Genomic DNA, 15,313 nt, shown 5'->3' with positions numbered 1-15,313 from the left:
TTGTTATTTAATGTATAGATAGTCCTTGAAGCTCATTTTTTTCAAAAGTCACCATCAAATCCATCTAAAGGAATTTCAAATATTTGACATAAAGTAGACAAAGCAGAGAAATACTAGCAACCTATTTTAAATGGGTAATATCATATGCTTGTGCCTTTAAGTATCATGCCAACTTTGAGAACCATGAAGTTGTGTGTGATCCTAAGGCTGTGATTATATTTGTGTTCCCTTTTACTTTAAAATGGTAAGTTTCATATTTACGTTTTAATTTTGTAGCTAAAGCAAGCATCCTGGTTTTTATCAATTGTTGATACGGAGGTGCAGGATATGGAGATACAGAAGACTAGATGTATTTGCCAACCTAGATTTTAAAGAACAGCTTTAGACTCTTTAGTGACAGTAGCACTAACATTAAATTCTAACACCTTGCTTCTCCAGTTATCCTCATTCAATTTGACAACACAGAATAAAAGATTAACTTGAAAATAATCTTGGGAAGGAGTACTTAAAGGGCATATTAAAGAACTCCCTGAGAAGTTTCTAAAACTATTTGCTGATGAGTGAAAGTAAAATAGGACAAATAAATTACTACTCATATTTAGAAGTTTATGTTCTGTCCGTGAAAAAAGGGTTTCTTAAGGAAGAACTTGATAAATTAGTATCACGGAATACACCAAGCAATACAAGGATATTAAATATTTGTTTCTTGTTCATCTCTTGCCTCATGGGCAACTGTTTTACCAGCCAAATTTGTTTTTCAATCCAAATGGTATTTAAAATATAAGTGGGCTGAGAGTCTGGAGCTAGAGCAGTGAGAGCTGACTCTTTTCACTTAGTTGTTGTTTAAGCTGAAAGTCCATGTCAGCTGTGTTCTTTATCCCGTCTGCCCTCCTTCCCATTAAACTCTTAAATATGGAGGCCAAGACAGTCTCCTGCATTGTGATAGGAAATGCTACTATGTCCGGGAGGCTCCCACCCACTGTTCCCCATGAAAGGACTTCTCTGTTAGATAAGCTGTCTGGTCTGAAACATGGCTCTTTATTGTTTACAAACTGCTCCATTTTCCACCTCAAGCAGATTTTTGCACAGAATAGAATTGTGCTGGGGCTAAATGGTTTATCTGACATTAACGGGGCAGTGTCAGACTGGGGTCAGGAAAGTCACCCTCAGAGCGAGAGGGCACGTCGCAGTCTGCAAAAAAGGGAAAAAAGACATTGAAACAACTATGAAATACCTTGCATTTTTAGTTTGGAAAAGAATTTAAAAATATTTTTAGAGAACTGCCCATGATGCTTCACGAACTCTTCCCACCCCTGTAATTTCTCACATCCCAAATGCCTTCTTGATTGGCTTGTCTATCTCGGGGCTAGATTAGGGGAACAAAGCTTCTCATTGATTTTTGCCCAAGCCGCTGTTTATTTAAAATAAGACCACTTTGAGATGTTATGTGGCACTTTTACAAAGAGAAGATGGGTTGTTTTCGAGCAATTAAAGACAGCCAGTTTACAAATGGAGGCGGAGATCAAGGAAGATCTATTAGTATGGCCACAAGTTTGAACTCACAGAGTACATGGTATGATCTGAATTGCTCTTTGTGTCCAAATCCATATTCTGTGTCATGATCCTGGTGCAAGTTTTCATTCTTCCAAAAGCAGGTGTTAGACTTCATTGTGAGTTTTTGACTACAGTCAATACCTGCTTTCAGAATCTTTAGTTTTCAGTAAAACTACAAAGGATTTCTTTACATGTTAAAGACTTGATTCTGCTATGATGTCACAATTAGGGTAAAAGCTATAGCATAAGAAATAAATCAACCACTTTATATTGGAGCGGATTCTGTGTTGTCAAATCAATCAAGCCTGTGACTGAATTAGGCGTCTGCTACAGAAACAAGTGACACTAATTTTACAGGAAAGAGTTATTAACTGCAGATGACCCGATTTTTTTTTTTTAAAGTAAACTGTTCACTTAGCGAGGTTTTATTTTCTTGCAAGGAAAGAAAAAAGTAACGAACTGCTCTCTCCTTTTGGGAGTGCATCATTGTTATATATTTTGTCCTTTATGGCAATACACTATTTTGGAGAAACCATACAGGCATTGCTAACATTTGCTCCTGAACTCTTACGGTAATAAAACCCTTTATTATAACTCTGAACTTTTTGATTTCACATGAATGGCTTTGCATAAACATTGCAGTTTTTGTGATATAAATACTTATGTTCGGCACCAAAACACCAAAACTCAATGTATTTATGCATTTCGATTTTTTCCAAAATGGTATGTCATTTATAAGAGTAAAAGACTATCTTCATTAATTTATTCTTTTAGAAACAAGCCTGCATATCTGAATGTAATACCCTATTTGATAGTTTGTGAATCCCTAAAGTAAAAATGGACAAATGAATGCAAGTGTACTTGCATGCCAGCATGGGTTTGTGCACACATGTGCGCCGCAACCCCCCCCCCCACGCCTATTCTGTTGGAATTAATGACACTACTTGGTTTTTAAGGCTACACCACTTCTTCCATTACTGTCTGTAATCACAGTTGCCATACAAAGTTTGGAAGTTGATATTGTGTAAATCCTTTAAAGGAAAACATAGCTAAAATAAACAAAAAAGCCAGCCCCTAATTTTTTTTTTTAAATAACCGTGCATGACTTTTTGTTTTCCTTTTTGTGTGGGGGAGTCCGGAGGAGTTGAGAGACGATAGCACTGAGTTGTCTAGCTGACTGCCTGCACTGACCAGTTCATATACGCACTCTCTTTTTTTTTTAAATGTTGTTTATATTTTTATTGAGGTATAATTGACATATGACGTTGTATCAGTTTCAGGTGTACAACATAGTGATATGATATCTGTGTACCTGACATTTCCAGCATCCTCACTCATTGCTTTCTTTGGGTGGAGATGAGCAAGCTGGTTTGCATTTTTACTTGTTTGAAATGCCCTGTCCTGTTTCGTGTCTGGAAGCAACAAATCACTTTTTCTTTGTGACTACTTATGATTATTAATGGCAATAATGTACACTTGATCTACTGGAAACTTGTTTGCTGAAGTTTTTAAACAGTTTGATTAAACCTTTATAGGGATCAGTGAATAGCTTTCAGAATATGCTGAAAGGACAGAAGGGCCATGGGTCTGAGGTTTGTGTTTTTAGGAGGATTATATGCTCTGGAAAAGTCTGAAAATCCCAACAAGAGCTATATGCAAAGAGTATGGATTTTTTTAACATTTCTGACCCTGTTTGGTTTTTTTTGCAAACGTTAAACTTTTGCAAATAATTGTCCAAATGTTTTTACAATGGGAAAACAATATATTTTCTAGCTCTAACTTTTTGATCCAAGGAAGGCTCTAAGCATGCATTTTCCTTCTATTGTTCCAGAGGCTTATTGAAAAGTAGATTGTTTGAGTGAGCAAGTTGCCAGTAAGATTATAGACATGCATTGGTAACTGAAGGATGTGAAAAGTGATACTTTTGTACAGTTGGGTGCAGCTTAGTTCAACATCAGCTGCTGTGTTTTTACATGTCCCATTGTGAATGGTTCAGTTTCCTTACTGTGGTATTTGGTTGTAGCCCCACTAACGGTAACGGTACTCTACCAGTGCCCTGAATAATTTCCCACTGTAGAGTAACTGGTTTCTAAACTAGCTCAGTGGAACATTTTACTGCAGGATTAGATCGGGGTTTCAGGCAGAACTGAAGAAGGCTGCTGGCTTATAGGATGACCTTTGAATCTCATCTGGGTTAGCGGTTGATATTTTGATTTGGTTACTGTGGTCATATTGTGACAGCTGCTAGCTCATTATAATTCGGTTCCACTGCTCCGTTTGCCTAGCAGGAATATTTAGGTTTGTATTACTTCAAAGTGTTTATGACTACCCTGAGTTTAGCCCAGCATAAAGGTGAAGTGTTGTGAGTGTTTTCAAATCCCAGTGGCAGAGGCCAGTGGCACAGTCTTCTTGTAAAATGGTGAATGTGAGTAGATGCTAATACAGGGAGTTTTTCTTTTCATTGTAAAACTGGAAATAAACCTAAATGAAGAGGCTCTAACAAGGAAAACTGTTTTTGAAAACCTTAACGTACAATAACCACAAAGAAACATAGTTTTTTCAAAACATGGGTAAGATTTAACTTGACCTCTTTGTCAGATGTTTTCTTTCCATGCAGGAATTTAAATATTTGATTAAAAAATAAAACCTGTACAACAATGGCAAGTGTTTGATATCCTAAAGTGCCAGAGGTCAAATAATATTTTAATAACTACATGAAAATGGAACTGTGAATACGGATGGCAGCTCTAGAAATTTTAGTTCATTTCTAAATTGTTCTGAAGTTTGATGGTGATAGCAGGCTGTTGGCGAGTTCATTAGTTAGGGACGTCTGTGTATTTTTAGTGTCTTCTTTTTTTAATGACTTTCTTTTTTTTTTGCTTGAATTTACTATGATATCATCTGTTATCTATTGGACTGGTAACGTAGTAACAAGCAATTTCTGAGAGAAGAAACATTTAATTCTGGTGTCATTTGTTGTTAGCTTTCTTCGTTCCAGAGTTTTGTTATTTGAATATGTTAACCTAAAATGTCTTCCCGAAGTATTAACAAATAAGACTGTTTTAAGTGTCTTCCCGAGTGATATTATTAATCCTGATTTTGAGCTAAGGCTTGGAGCCAAAGAACTGGCTTTTCTCCTCTCTGTTTTGCTGCAACTGTGGGTGGCTCCTCAGGTCAGGTTTTTTCCCATTTTTAAATCGAGGGTGGAACAGACCTTTAAATGATCTCTGAGGTAATTTTCTCATCTAATGGTCCATTGATCTTTTAGGTATGCCATTTTATCCTTGTGCTATATTTTATCTTGTGAGATGTTTTATCACTATTTCTAATCCATTCATCTCTATTTTGTGATATCTTCAAGTAACTTTGCTAGTGATGTGTTTTCCAAATGTTATTCTTTAAAGCCTGATTCAAATGGATGTTTCTTTTCTACCTCTGCTCATTCCATATCTATAGTTAAGGGATTGGATTGATTGAAGATAAAATAATAGCTTATTAAGTTATATCACCAGGAGAGAAATGTGATGCATGGGCCAATGCTTGGCATAGAGTTGTAGGACCTCAATAAATGACTGTTGAATGGTTTTATTCATGGCTAAATCAGGAAATCATGTATATGGGGTTTAAATCCTGAATGAAAAGCCCATAAATTAAAATCAGTCCTACATCTGTCTCACTGTATCATGAAGAAAACCCTAAATCAGAGCCAGTCTTACAGAAATTAATTCTCTAGGACTATATCCTTGGCTGTCCAGAATATTCTAATGTCAGGGAATGGATCATGTTACATGGTGGTAGATTTCAGTTTTCAGTAAACATACCACAAAATATTTTATTTATAAAAAATAAGTCATACCAGTCTTATTTTGAAAGGCCATTGAAAAAAGTTAAGTGTTTCCAGTTTTCAGATAGGAAAACTTGTCCACTCTATAAAAATTTGTTTGCCTTTCATGGGTCTGGCTTCCTTTCCACTCAGCCATTTACTGTATGGTATGCTCTAATTAATGCTGGGATCATCAAACATTTTCATAGTCAGGTTTTATAAGATTTAGAAGAACTGATCGCATAAACTGTTACTTGAAAACGACAGCCAACAGGAAAGTGTAGGTCTTCTAAATACTAGAGGAAGATTTCTTACATACAAAGTTATGGACTCTAAGAGAAAATAAATCATTTTAGAGTTAAATAAAAGTAAAAAGTAGTATGTATCAGGAAGAAGGCTTTTACTTAGAAGTAATGGAAACTGTGACTAATGGTCGCTTAAGAGGAATTACTCTTTTACTAGAAGTCTGGTGGTGAGCTGCTGCCAGAATCAGTTTGTGGCTCATTGATATCAAGGCAGGTGTCCGATGATTCTTTTGTGCTTTCCCTCATTGTCTCAAGATGGCGGTCACAGCTTCAGATGTCAAGTGTGGGTTCGATGCAGCAGGAAGCAGGGAAAAGGGAGTCCCACAGTGTGATTCCCTGCTCCTCGATATCCATTGGCCATCTCCAGCTTCAGAGTTTGGGTGGTAGGGAGGTACACAACAGCTACTTTGGCCAGTGCATATCAGGCTTGTTGATTGACAGGGTTTATTTCATTTCTTCTCAGAGAAAAATGCATAATTTTCAACTTAACAGTTTGGACAATGAAGAACCAGGCTCAAACTTTCATGTAGTAAGAAAAATATAAAAATGGGTCTCGAGTCTGAATGCTGGTCAGCAAATTACAGAAAGGGACAGAGAGACGTGGAGTATTAAAAAAAAAAGTGGTCGAAATGAGGAAGGTGGAGAAAGCACAGATGTGAGAGTCACCCACAGGAAAGAGCCTGATTGTGCCTTCATTGTCCTCATCCTTTGTGCGAGACAGTGACCAGCCAGAGTCCGCGCTCTCCATGTCTGCATCACCTAGAACCTTCTCTCTTAGGTCTCTGGCTTGAGTTCCTGCCACTCTGTGCAGAGCACCCTGGCCGTGCAGTGGACCCTTAGCTGCAGCCATCAGCCTTTTTTCCACGGTGCCTTTGGTGGTCTTTGGCAATGCGCACTGCTAGTCCCGTGGCAGCCATTCAGAGCAGGCCTGGCATCCTGGAGCCACAGTGTCCCATATATGCCGTCACAAATACCATGAGGGGAGGTCCTTGCCCCACACCACTCAAACCGTCTTTTGTGTACTTAACCTCCAACAACCTGCCACGTCCTCGTGAAGCACTCACACAAGAGTGCCCCTTGCCCGCAGCAAAGACAACAACAACAACCCTCTATTTTATTTTCATATGTACGACAATTGTATTTGTTGATCTTTAGTGTGGAGGATTAAGTGCAGCCAAAAGACATTTAATTTTAGTTAACACGCCAAGACTGCGTGAAATTGTGGTGAGAGCTGGATTCAGCTTTTGGCCCGAAGTTTCCCACCTCTGTCAAACACAGTCATGGCATAAGTCAGGCCAGTGAGAGAATAGGCAGAGGGAAGGGCCATGTGTCATCAAAGGAAAGCTGGATGTGAAGTCAACAGTGTTGTTTTTATTGAGTATGCAAGTTTTTCTCTAAGGTTTTCATCGGAAAGATGGCTTGTTGGAATTTCGCATTAAGTTTGATAGTTACAATATGCCCGTGGTAGCATTAACCAGTAACATGCTTCTTGACTGGATCCTTGAGTCCCGGGGTATTAAACACTTGGAGTTTCTCAAACCTCTCATTGCCTCTTGGCTCCAGGAGAACCGTCAGTACAGTCACAGGATCTGTGAACTAATAATGTCCGTGAAAGTTGCATGTCTACCTTGAGTGCCATATGGATCATCAATGAAAATAAGCCTATTCTCTCTGTTCACGTTAAAACCTTCATTAGGACCACAGTAGCAAAGGAACTCAGTGTTAAGCGTTGAGAGGCATCACTGAACAGTAGAGTAGGCCAGGGCTCAACACAGCCTTAGTCTTGACTGTTCCACTTCCTGGTGATTGGACTTTGGATAAATCGATCCCCAACTTTCTCATTTCTGTGAGGATAGTAATACCTGTCCTACCCGCACACCCCAGAATCACTGTGAGCAGTGCAATGAAGTGATACGCGTTGGGACAACTAACTGCTCTGTAACCGTTATCTTATGGCACTGCAAGGCCACACTTTGGGTACTCTTACTTTTGTCTGTAATTAATTGATGAATGTATAGACTTTGGGTTTGCCTGTTAGCAGCTTTAAGACACCTTTACCTTCTACAGAGAGTGGAACAGAAGGCAAGAACAGGTAGAGATAGCATAGAATGTTCGGTTCTGTAAACATCAAGACCAGAATGGAAAGATTTCTTTTTCAGCCAGTTCACAAACACAGTAATCCTATAAAATAAGTACCTCTTTGGGGACAACTTTGTTGAATTCAGATATGCCCCTTGTGAGATGCTTGCCTCCAGCCATTTGTCCCTCCAACTTAAATATTCTCAAGTTTCGTTCTTACACATGGCTAAAAATACCTTGCTATGCTATTTGAATGGTGGGGCGAGGGGGCCTACCAGCAAGCCAAGATGTCTTTGCCTGCATTGTAGGTCATCTGGATAATGAGCAACCACTAGGTAGGTTGCTTTTCACCAAGGAGGTGCTGTTACACAGACCTTCCACATTCTCAGGAATGTGGTAGAGACAGTCCTCATCCACCTGGGTTTGTTCTTCTCCGGAGAGGCTTGGCATAGAATGTCGCTCTGCGTGTGATTATTCTCTGATTCTCTTTACTTCAAAGGGTTTTTGGGTCCTTCCTAAGGAACTCTGTATTATTTTTGAGTAGAAAAAGGTATTTAGTGGATCCCATTTCATATCCTTTTGCAGAATCAGGCCTCCGGACCCACAGTTGCAAGATGCATGGAGCATAGATTGGGATTAAATTAAATTTGTTCCTAAACACTTAACAGATACAGCCCAAACATTTTTCATCTTCCCGAGGATTGTTTATTAATCACTCCTCAATTCCTTGACACATGCTTATTAATAGGAAACACTGGAAGGAAGCTTCACTTTGTATGGTGTAAAATATAGCTGATGATACTGTTTCTGTTTGAAATAAAACATCGTGAGCTTTCTTATAGGTTGAAAATCCCACTAAAGCCCTAATAGTGGCGAAGTGGAGGATGGTAGGCCGAGCAAGGATTGTTTCTAGCTGGACGTTGGGTTGACGCCTAGCTTGTTACTCTCCAGTTGTGTGACCTTGGGCAATCTTTAGTGCTCTGATGGAATTTCTCGTCTGAGTTGTTGCTCTGTGTTTAAGTGAAGTAATATGAACAGCACCAGGCACTTCAGTTCAGTTACTGCAAGTTATTATTCTGCGTACTTTTATTTTATCTAGGTGCTTTTTCTGTTTATTGGGTCTGACTAGTTTGGCAAAAGTGGTGTGCAAACTCGAGGATCATGTAGCGAATTTTGGCAGAATGTGGAAGTGATTAATTAAATGCCACTCCTTCATGGGCCATATTAAAGCTGAATGAAAATACAAAGTGTGGAATATCTGATAACACTTGGTGGAGAAAGAAGAGACAAAAGAAGCAAAAGGTGAGAGAGAAAGAGACACATAAAAATGTAACTTTAGAGCATTCTGATCACACAGTACAGTTTTCTAGTATTATCGGCACTGGTGTGGTCCACTCTCTGCAATTACTAGGTTACTAATTGCTCTTGCCTTTTCCTCACCTTGGCTGTTCAGACCAAGCTGTACTCTTAACAGCTCAGCAGCCAAATCTGAAGGCTTCAGATGCAAGCAGAAACTCTTTATGTGTAACTGATTGTAGTTAATTGGGCAATACCAAATTGTGGAGGAAAATTTATTAGTGACCCCGTCTCCTTCAGAAATTTTGGAGTAGTTGGAAGTGAGCCTAGTATCTGTATTTTTGGAAGCCTTAAACCCTGGTCTCCTGACAGGATTAAACTTATACTTTATCTTGTGTGTGAGTGTGTGTGTGTGTGTGTGTGTGTGTGTGTGTGTGTGTGTGTGTGTTTGCGTTGCATAGTTTCCCTTGTCCTTATTTATTGATGGGCTCACAAATATTATTTGGAAATTGAGATGCACTGAGCATAAATAGATGAAATATCATGGCCGACTACTTAAGTAGCTGTGGACAACCTCTGTTAGGCATTCTAGTAACTAGTTATGGGAAAATACCGACCTACTAAATAGTAGTTTGCTTGATAATCTTATGGTGATCTAAGTAAACCATTTTTCATTTTACCCTTGGTTTCCTTATTTCACTCACTGACCTAATTCATAGAGATGTGGTCGGGGGAAAGAGCACTCTGAAATATTTCATTACCTCCAAATAAAATGTTCTAAATAGATATACCTCTGTGATTGCATTTTCATTCACTGCACCATTCTATATATAGTTTGAACACCAAATTGGAAATAAAACAAAAGAAAGCAGCCTTGCCCACAGTCTTTTAAAGGCATTTTAATAGTTAACGAGATTTTGCCCCATACCCTCATGAGTTTCATTTAGTTCTGAAATAAAAATTTATGACTGTTCTCTCAGCTGGGCTGATACTAGTTTTAGAGTGGGATTGAGTTCACACCTGCTCTAGCATAAAAAGAAGCCTCTATGTGACTTCTTTAAAATATTCGCAGAGTAAGAGAACTCCCTATTCCTGTAATTGTGACTACACAGTAATGTTCTTTGCAAACACTAGAGGAACTGCTTATAAATTGGTTCTGATTTGCTGATAGTGTCCAGAGCTAGATGGCCGCCCGAAGTTACCTGTGTGCCTCCAGGTGGAGTGTGGTTGTGGAGATGCAGTCGGTTTGCGTAGGTAGTGGACCTCCATGAACACGGGAAAGTGAACATATGGGAAACCCTTTGCATTTGCTAGGCCAGTTAGCTATTCGCGACATGGTCTGTTAGTCAGCCAAAGTACGATGGCTTTTCTGAGTGCTCTAGTTAAGAGGCGGGATGTATGCAGTAGAGTGCACTTAGGTGGATAGTTAAAAACCAATGTAGGCTTGTACATCCATCATGCAATATCTAAATTTCGATTTATCAGAGCAACTCAGGTTTCCTTATGACGAAGGAGGAATCCTCTGTATGGAAGAAGAAAGTGCTCTCAAGTCATGTGAAAATCTTAATGACTAAGGGAGGGCTGGTTTTTATATCAAAGGCGGTTTTTCCCTGGTCATTGTGATTAGGCAACATACTTGAGTGGTTGCATGTAAACAGCATGCCTATGTAATAAACCCCGTTTTGTATGAGTTGGACCGTAGATGGCAAGGCACTGCTTAGAAAAAATATTTGGCTCGTTCTAATATTTAGAGGCTGATGACCTGCCAAAGAAGCCTCCCCCTGTGAACCCCACATTATCCCCTCGCAAAATTGTGAGGGTTGTGCATTTTATAACTTCATCACAAGTAAATATTCAGAGAGAGAGCCTTTTCTAGAGGCAAAGTTGGAAGTGGCAGAGAGGATGGAACGTGGATCCCAAGTTCCGTTTCTGGCTTGCTTGTATCACAAGCAGGTTTTATACCTCGGATCTTTGCTGTCTTGATTTTCCAGTGGAGAGGAAGTGCCATTCCTGTATGGCAGTGAGGAAGAGGGCAAATTACATGTCTGTGAAAGCAAACCAGAATATCTCACTGTTTGAAGGGTTGGAATATCTTCTTTGGTAAATACAATTAATGTGTTATTGTTATTTGTCTGCAATCATATGGTCGTCCGTATATGTGTTCCTTTAACCATCTATATAAATTCCATTTGTGCTAGAAGCCAGCCAAACTGATACACTTCAATACTCAAATTAGTCTTTGGTTCATTTATTTATTAATCTGGTAAATCTCTGTGAAAAGTCTGTGCCGCCCCAGCCTTGTTTTAAGTACTAACTACATAGTGACATGCCCCTTTTCTTGCCTCCAGTGTGGCTCATAGTCTAAGGAAGGAATCAGGTTGGTATCAGATGGTTACAAATCAGGACATTAGGGAAATAATCATGTGTGTACAGGGTGCTGTATATATATATCTGGGCTACCAACCATCTGATTCCTCATAATAATGACTAAAATGTTTTGGTGCTCACTGTGTATCAGGCATGGGCTAAGTACACACATTGTCTTGTTTGTTCTTACAATAAAGCTCTGTGTTAGGCATGGCCATTTCTGTTTTATGGGGTTGGTGGGGGGCAATTGAGGGTCAGAGAGATTAGGTCACCTGTCTGATGTTGTGTAGTAAGTGGCAGAGCCCAGATTCTAAGCTCTATCTGCTGAACGCCAGGGCCCGTGTTCTTAACCACCCTGCACTGCCTCACTTGCGGAGAATACGGAAAAACTCCCTGAGGTGTGGTAGCAGTTAAGCATGTGTTCAGCTGCAACTAATAGAATACCTGACAGTAGTGGGTTAGTTGAATAAGGATGGCTTTTTTCCTCACTGAATGGGATGTCTGGAGGTAGGACGTTGCCTGTGTGGATTCAGCAAACCAATGCTGCCATCTTTTCCTTTCTTAGCGCACCGATTTTCATTCTTCAGCCTTTTCTCTCCTCTTGCATTTCTTTGAGGATGGCTGGTGAGCCCCAGACAGCATCAGAGTTCACAACTGGAAGCCAGAAAGGTAGAGATCAGAGTAGCATCTATACCTCCATCTGTCCTATTCCATCAGGAAGGGGAAAAAAAAAACAAAACATTCCTGGGAACTGGTGACCTTGAGCAGAATTCTGCTCGTGATGCGTTGGCCAAATCTGTTGCAGGTTTACTTGTAGCTGCAAGGGAAGCTGGGAAAGTGAGTGTTCACAGTGTCAGTTGACTCTGACTTGAGGCAGACAAGAGAGAGGGTCTTGGGGATGGTCACTGGGAGAATCCCCATGAATTTAGTTATATGGTAAGTGATATTGCATGAAGTGAATCTTAGAGGACGTGTTAGAACTGTCCAGGTAAAAAGAAAATGGCCAGTTGATAGAATTGCTTGGGCAGAGGTGCGGGAGTGAGAGGGTGCTACAGGGAGCTGGCACAGAAGTCATTCCGTGAGACTGGGAGAACTCAGAGGAGGGGATGATGGGGAAAGTAGGATTAGAATCCTGGCCCTAGAAAAATAGGTAGGTGGAGGAAGTTGCATTTTCATTGAAGCATGTGGCAGACTACTCAAAGACTAATTTTAAATAGCGGGATAACATGATCCAATTTATGGTTTAAGATAGTCACTCCAGCAACAGTGCAAACGGGAGGCAACAGGAGAGGCAGGGAGATTACTCAGGAAGTGATTAAAGCACTTCCAAGAGGAAATGATGAGAGATTGAACCGAATCAGGAGCAATGGAGATGAAGAGGAGGATACGCATCTGAGTGATACAAACTGAAGGAAATGGTTGGAGTTGGTAACTGATGGGTAAGGGAGGGGTCATCTTTGGCTACTTAGCCTTGGTCTGTTTTAGGCCACCTGGTAGTTGGTGGTGCCATTCATTAGGATGTGTAATATAGGAGGAGATGTAAGTTATGGGGGACTAAAAGTAAATTCGGTTTTGGACAAAATGAATTTTTGAGATGACTGTGGGTGGATTGATTTGTGGCTCTGGGCTGGGATTGCAGATTTGGCATACAGCAGTCCATATTTGGTAGTTGACGTCATGGGAATGGATAAATTACCAGAAAAGTGAACCTATTTTCTGATTAATCATTTTTCTGTCTAAAGATCTTAAGTTGAAGGCAAAAAAGAGAGAGAGAGAGAGAGATAAAAAGTGCCTCTACCTCATCTTTTCCTCTCTACACATTTGGTACCTTTGAGAAAACTGGATAATGATTGATTTGATCATGAAATCATTCTCAGTATTATATTTAATCACTCATTCCTAACATACTATTTTGAAATTCTTTCCTCCCTTTTTCCTCCCTCCTCCCTTCCTTTCCTCCCTCTCTTCTTCATTCTTTTCTTCCACTGTGATAGGTTACAATGAAACTCTTGTTTCAGAGTATCCACCATTTTGGAAAGATACCCTAGATCCTTAACAGTCGAATGGAACCTACAGCTCTTCTTATGTTCTTTCTGATTTACATCAGCTCCCCTCCCAACACAGGAATCCTTCTAGATGAGGCTCTGGCAAGTCTGTTGGCATACAAATGACACTATGACTAATGTATGAATGAAAGGATCCCCAACGGGCACTCATTCCTCTGCTGGGGGCTTCACTGCATTGGAGAAGCCGCCACTGACAAAGTAATTCATTGCACTTCGACAGCTCTGACTTTTTGAACGTTCTCAATTGTGTAGCTGTCAGCCTGGGGTACCGGGTTCCTCCTCCAAAGCTACCTGGCATTGTGCATTGTCTCTCTTTCCACACATGTTTCTCGGGAGGATAATCCTCGCTTCCTTCAAAAGTGCCATTGGAAGGCATTTAGTGTATCATACAGCATGGTTTAACTACTGGTCACGTCCTCTGCATGTGTTCTGGTGGTCTATTTCCCTCTCCAAATGGGAATCCAGGACTTACCTTAATATTCCAGATCTGGTTTAATCAGTAGTGGGTTTGCTTTTACTGTCAGTATTAATGCAGCCTAAGGTTCCATTTACACATCCATGTTTTAGCAGTGACTGAAAATTGAGCTTGTTGTCCACTAAAGCCATTGTGTTTTTAATATTCATGGTTTTATTTTTTTTTAAGTTTATATATTTATTTTGAGAGAGAGAAAGCACCAGTGCATGAGCGGGGGTGGGGCAGCAAGGGAGGGAGAGAGAGAATCCCAAGCAGCTCCAGCTGTCAGTGCGGAGCCTCAGGAACTGTGAGATCATGACCTGAGCTGAAATCAAGAGTCAGATGCTTAACCGATTGAGCCCCCCCCAGGCACCCCTAATATCCATTGCTCTACAATCAGGTCTTCTACTTCCCTGTGTAGGATGGGACTTCGTATCTATTCTTAACAGATTTAAGCATTTTGGTTTTTGTCCACAAATGTGCCAAGTCCATCATTTGGTTCTGTCAGTACTGCAGATAGTTCAGTGTGATACTTAGCAGTGTGTACTTTTGAGTTTCAGTCCTGACTACCCTTTCCACTAGTTTCCTCACCTAAACATTGAAGATAGTGGTAAAAAATACCTGTTTGGATTGTTGGATGAAATAAATGAGGTCGTACATGTGCAATGCATAGACAAGTGCTTAGAACATAGTAAGCACTCAGTAAATGTTTAGCATTACTGTTGTTGCAGTGACGTGGGGAATAACTGGGGGCCATTTCTGTAATTGTGAATCCTTTACTTAACTGGTGATATTCTCTCTGGAGAGGAGTCTTAAGACAAATTATTTTTCTCTGGCCAACGGAAGAAGCAAATGTGGTTCTTGATATTGAGTACTGTAATTAACCTATTTACCAGGCAATAGATAGGATATGGTTATGAATAATGTTGCCGTTGACTGATAATTATAAACTGGCTAACTTTGTAGAGCTTTATGAGAGAAGAACTCAAAACGAACAAACAACAACAAAAATCTTAAAATTACCTGGACAAAGTCCTAGGTGTCCTTCATCTGTACTAATTTTAAGATAGGAAATTACAAGTTGAGCCAGATACTAAATTATATAGGTGCTGAAGGTTAAATGAAAATTTGGGTTAATACTGAAGATAAATTGAAGAGTAATTGTTCTCTTTATACAGGGTTTGCCAGAAGATGCCTTTAAATTTAGACTATGAAAATTAGACTCATGATAACTTTTCAGGAATATAGTTCTTGTGACATACAAGATCTGTGAGAGCCATGTGTGAGCACCTAGGGAGTTTTAAGAACAGGGTCCTGCTGCAGGACATTAACCTGCTAGCGAGGCATACTCAAAGAGAGGGAGTGGATT

The 15,313-nt window shown here is 39.9% G+C and overlaps 1 protein-coding gene across 29 annotated transcripts in view; it reads left to right on the top strand.

The window, feature by feature from the left end:
• The window catches only part of TCF4 (transcription factor 4), a 355,693-nt gene that overhangs the window by 124,506 nt on the left and 215,874 nt on the right, over window positions 1–15,313 (top strand). The window lies entirely within an intron of this gene.

This window comes from Acinonyx jubatus, chromosome D3, assembly GCF_027475565.1.
Source record: "Acinonyx jubatus isolate Ajub_Pintada_27869175 chromosome D3, VMU_Ajub_asm_v1.0, whole genome shotgun sequence".
Lineage (NCBI taxonomy): Eukaryota > Metazoa > Chordata > Mammalia > Carnivora > Felidae > Acinonyx > Acinonyx jubatus.
The sequence above is the reverse complement of the archived record's forward strand: the minus strand, read 5'-3'. Positions and strand labels throughout refer to the sequence as shown.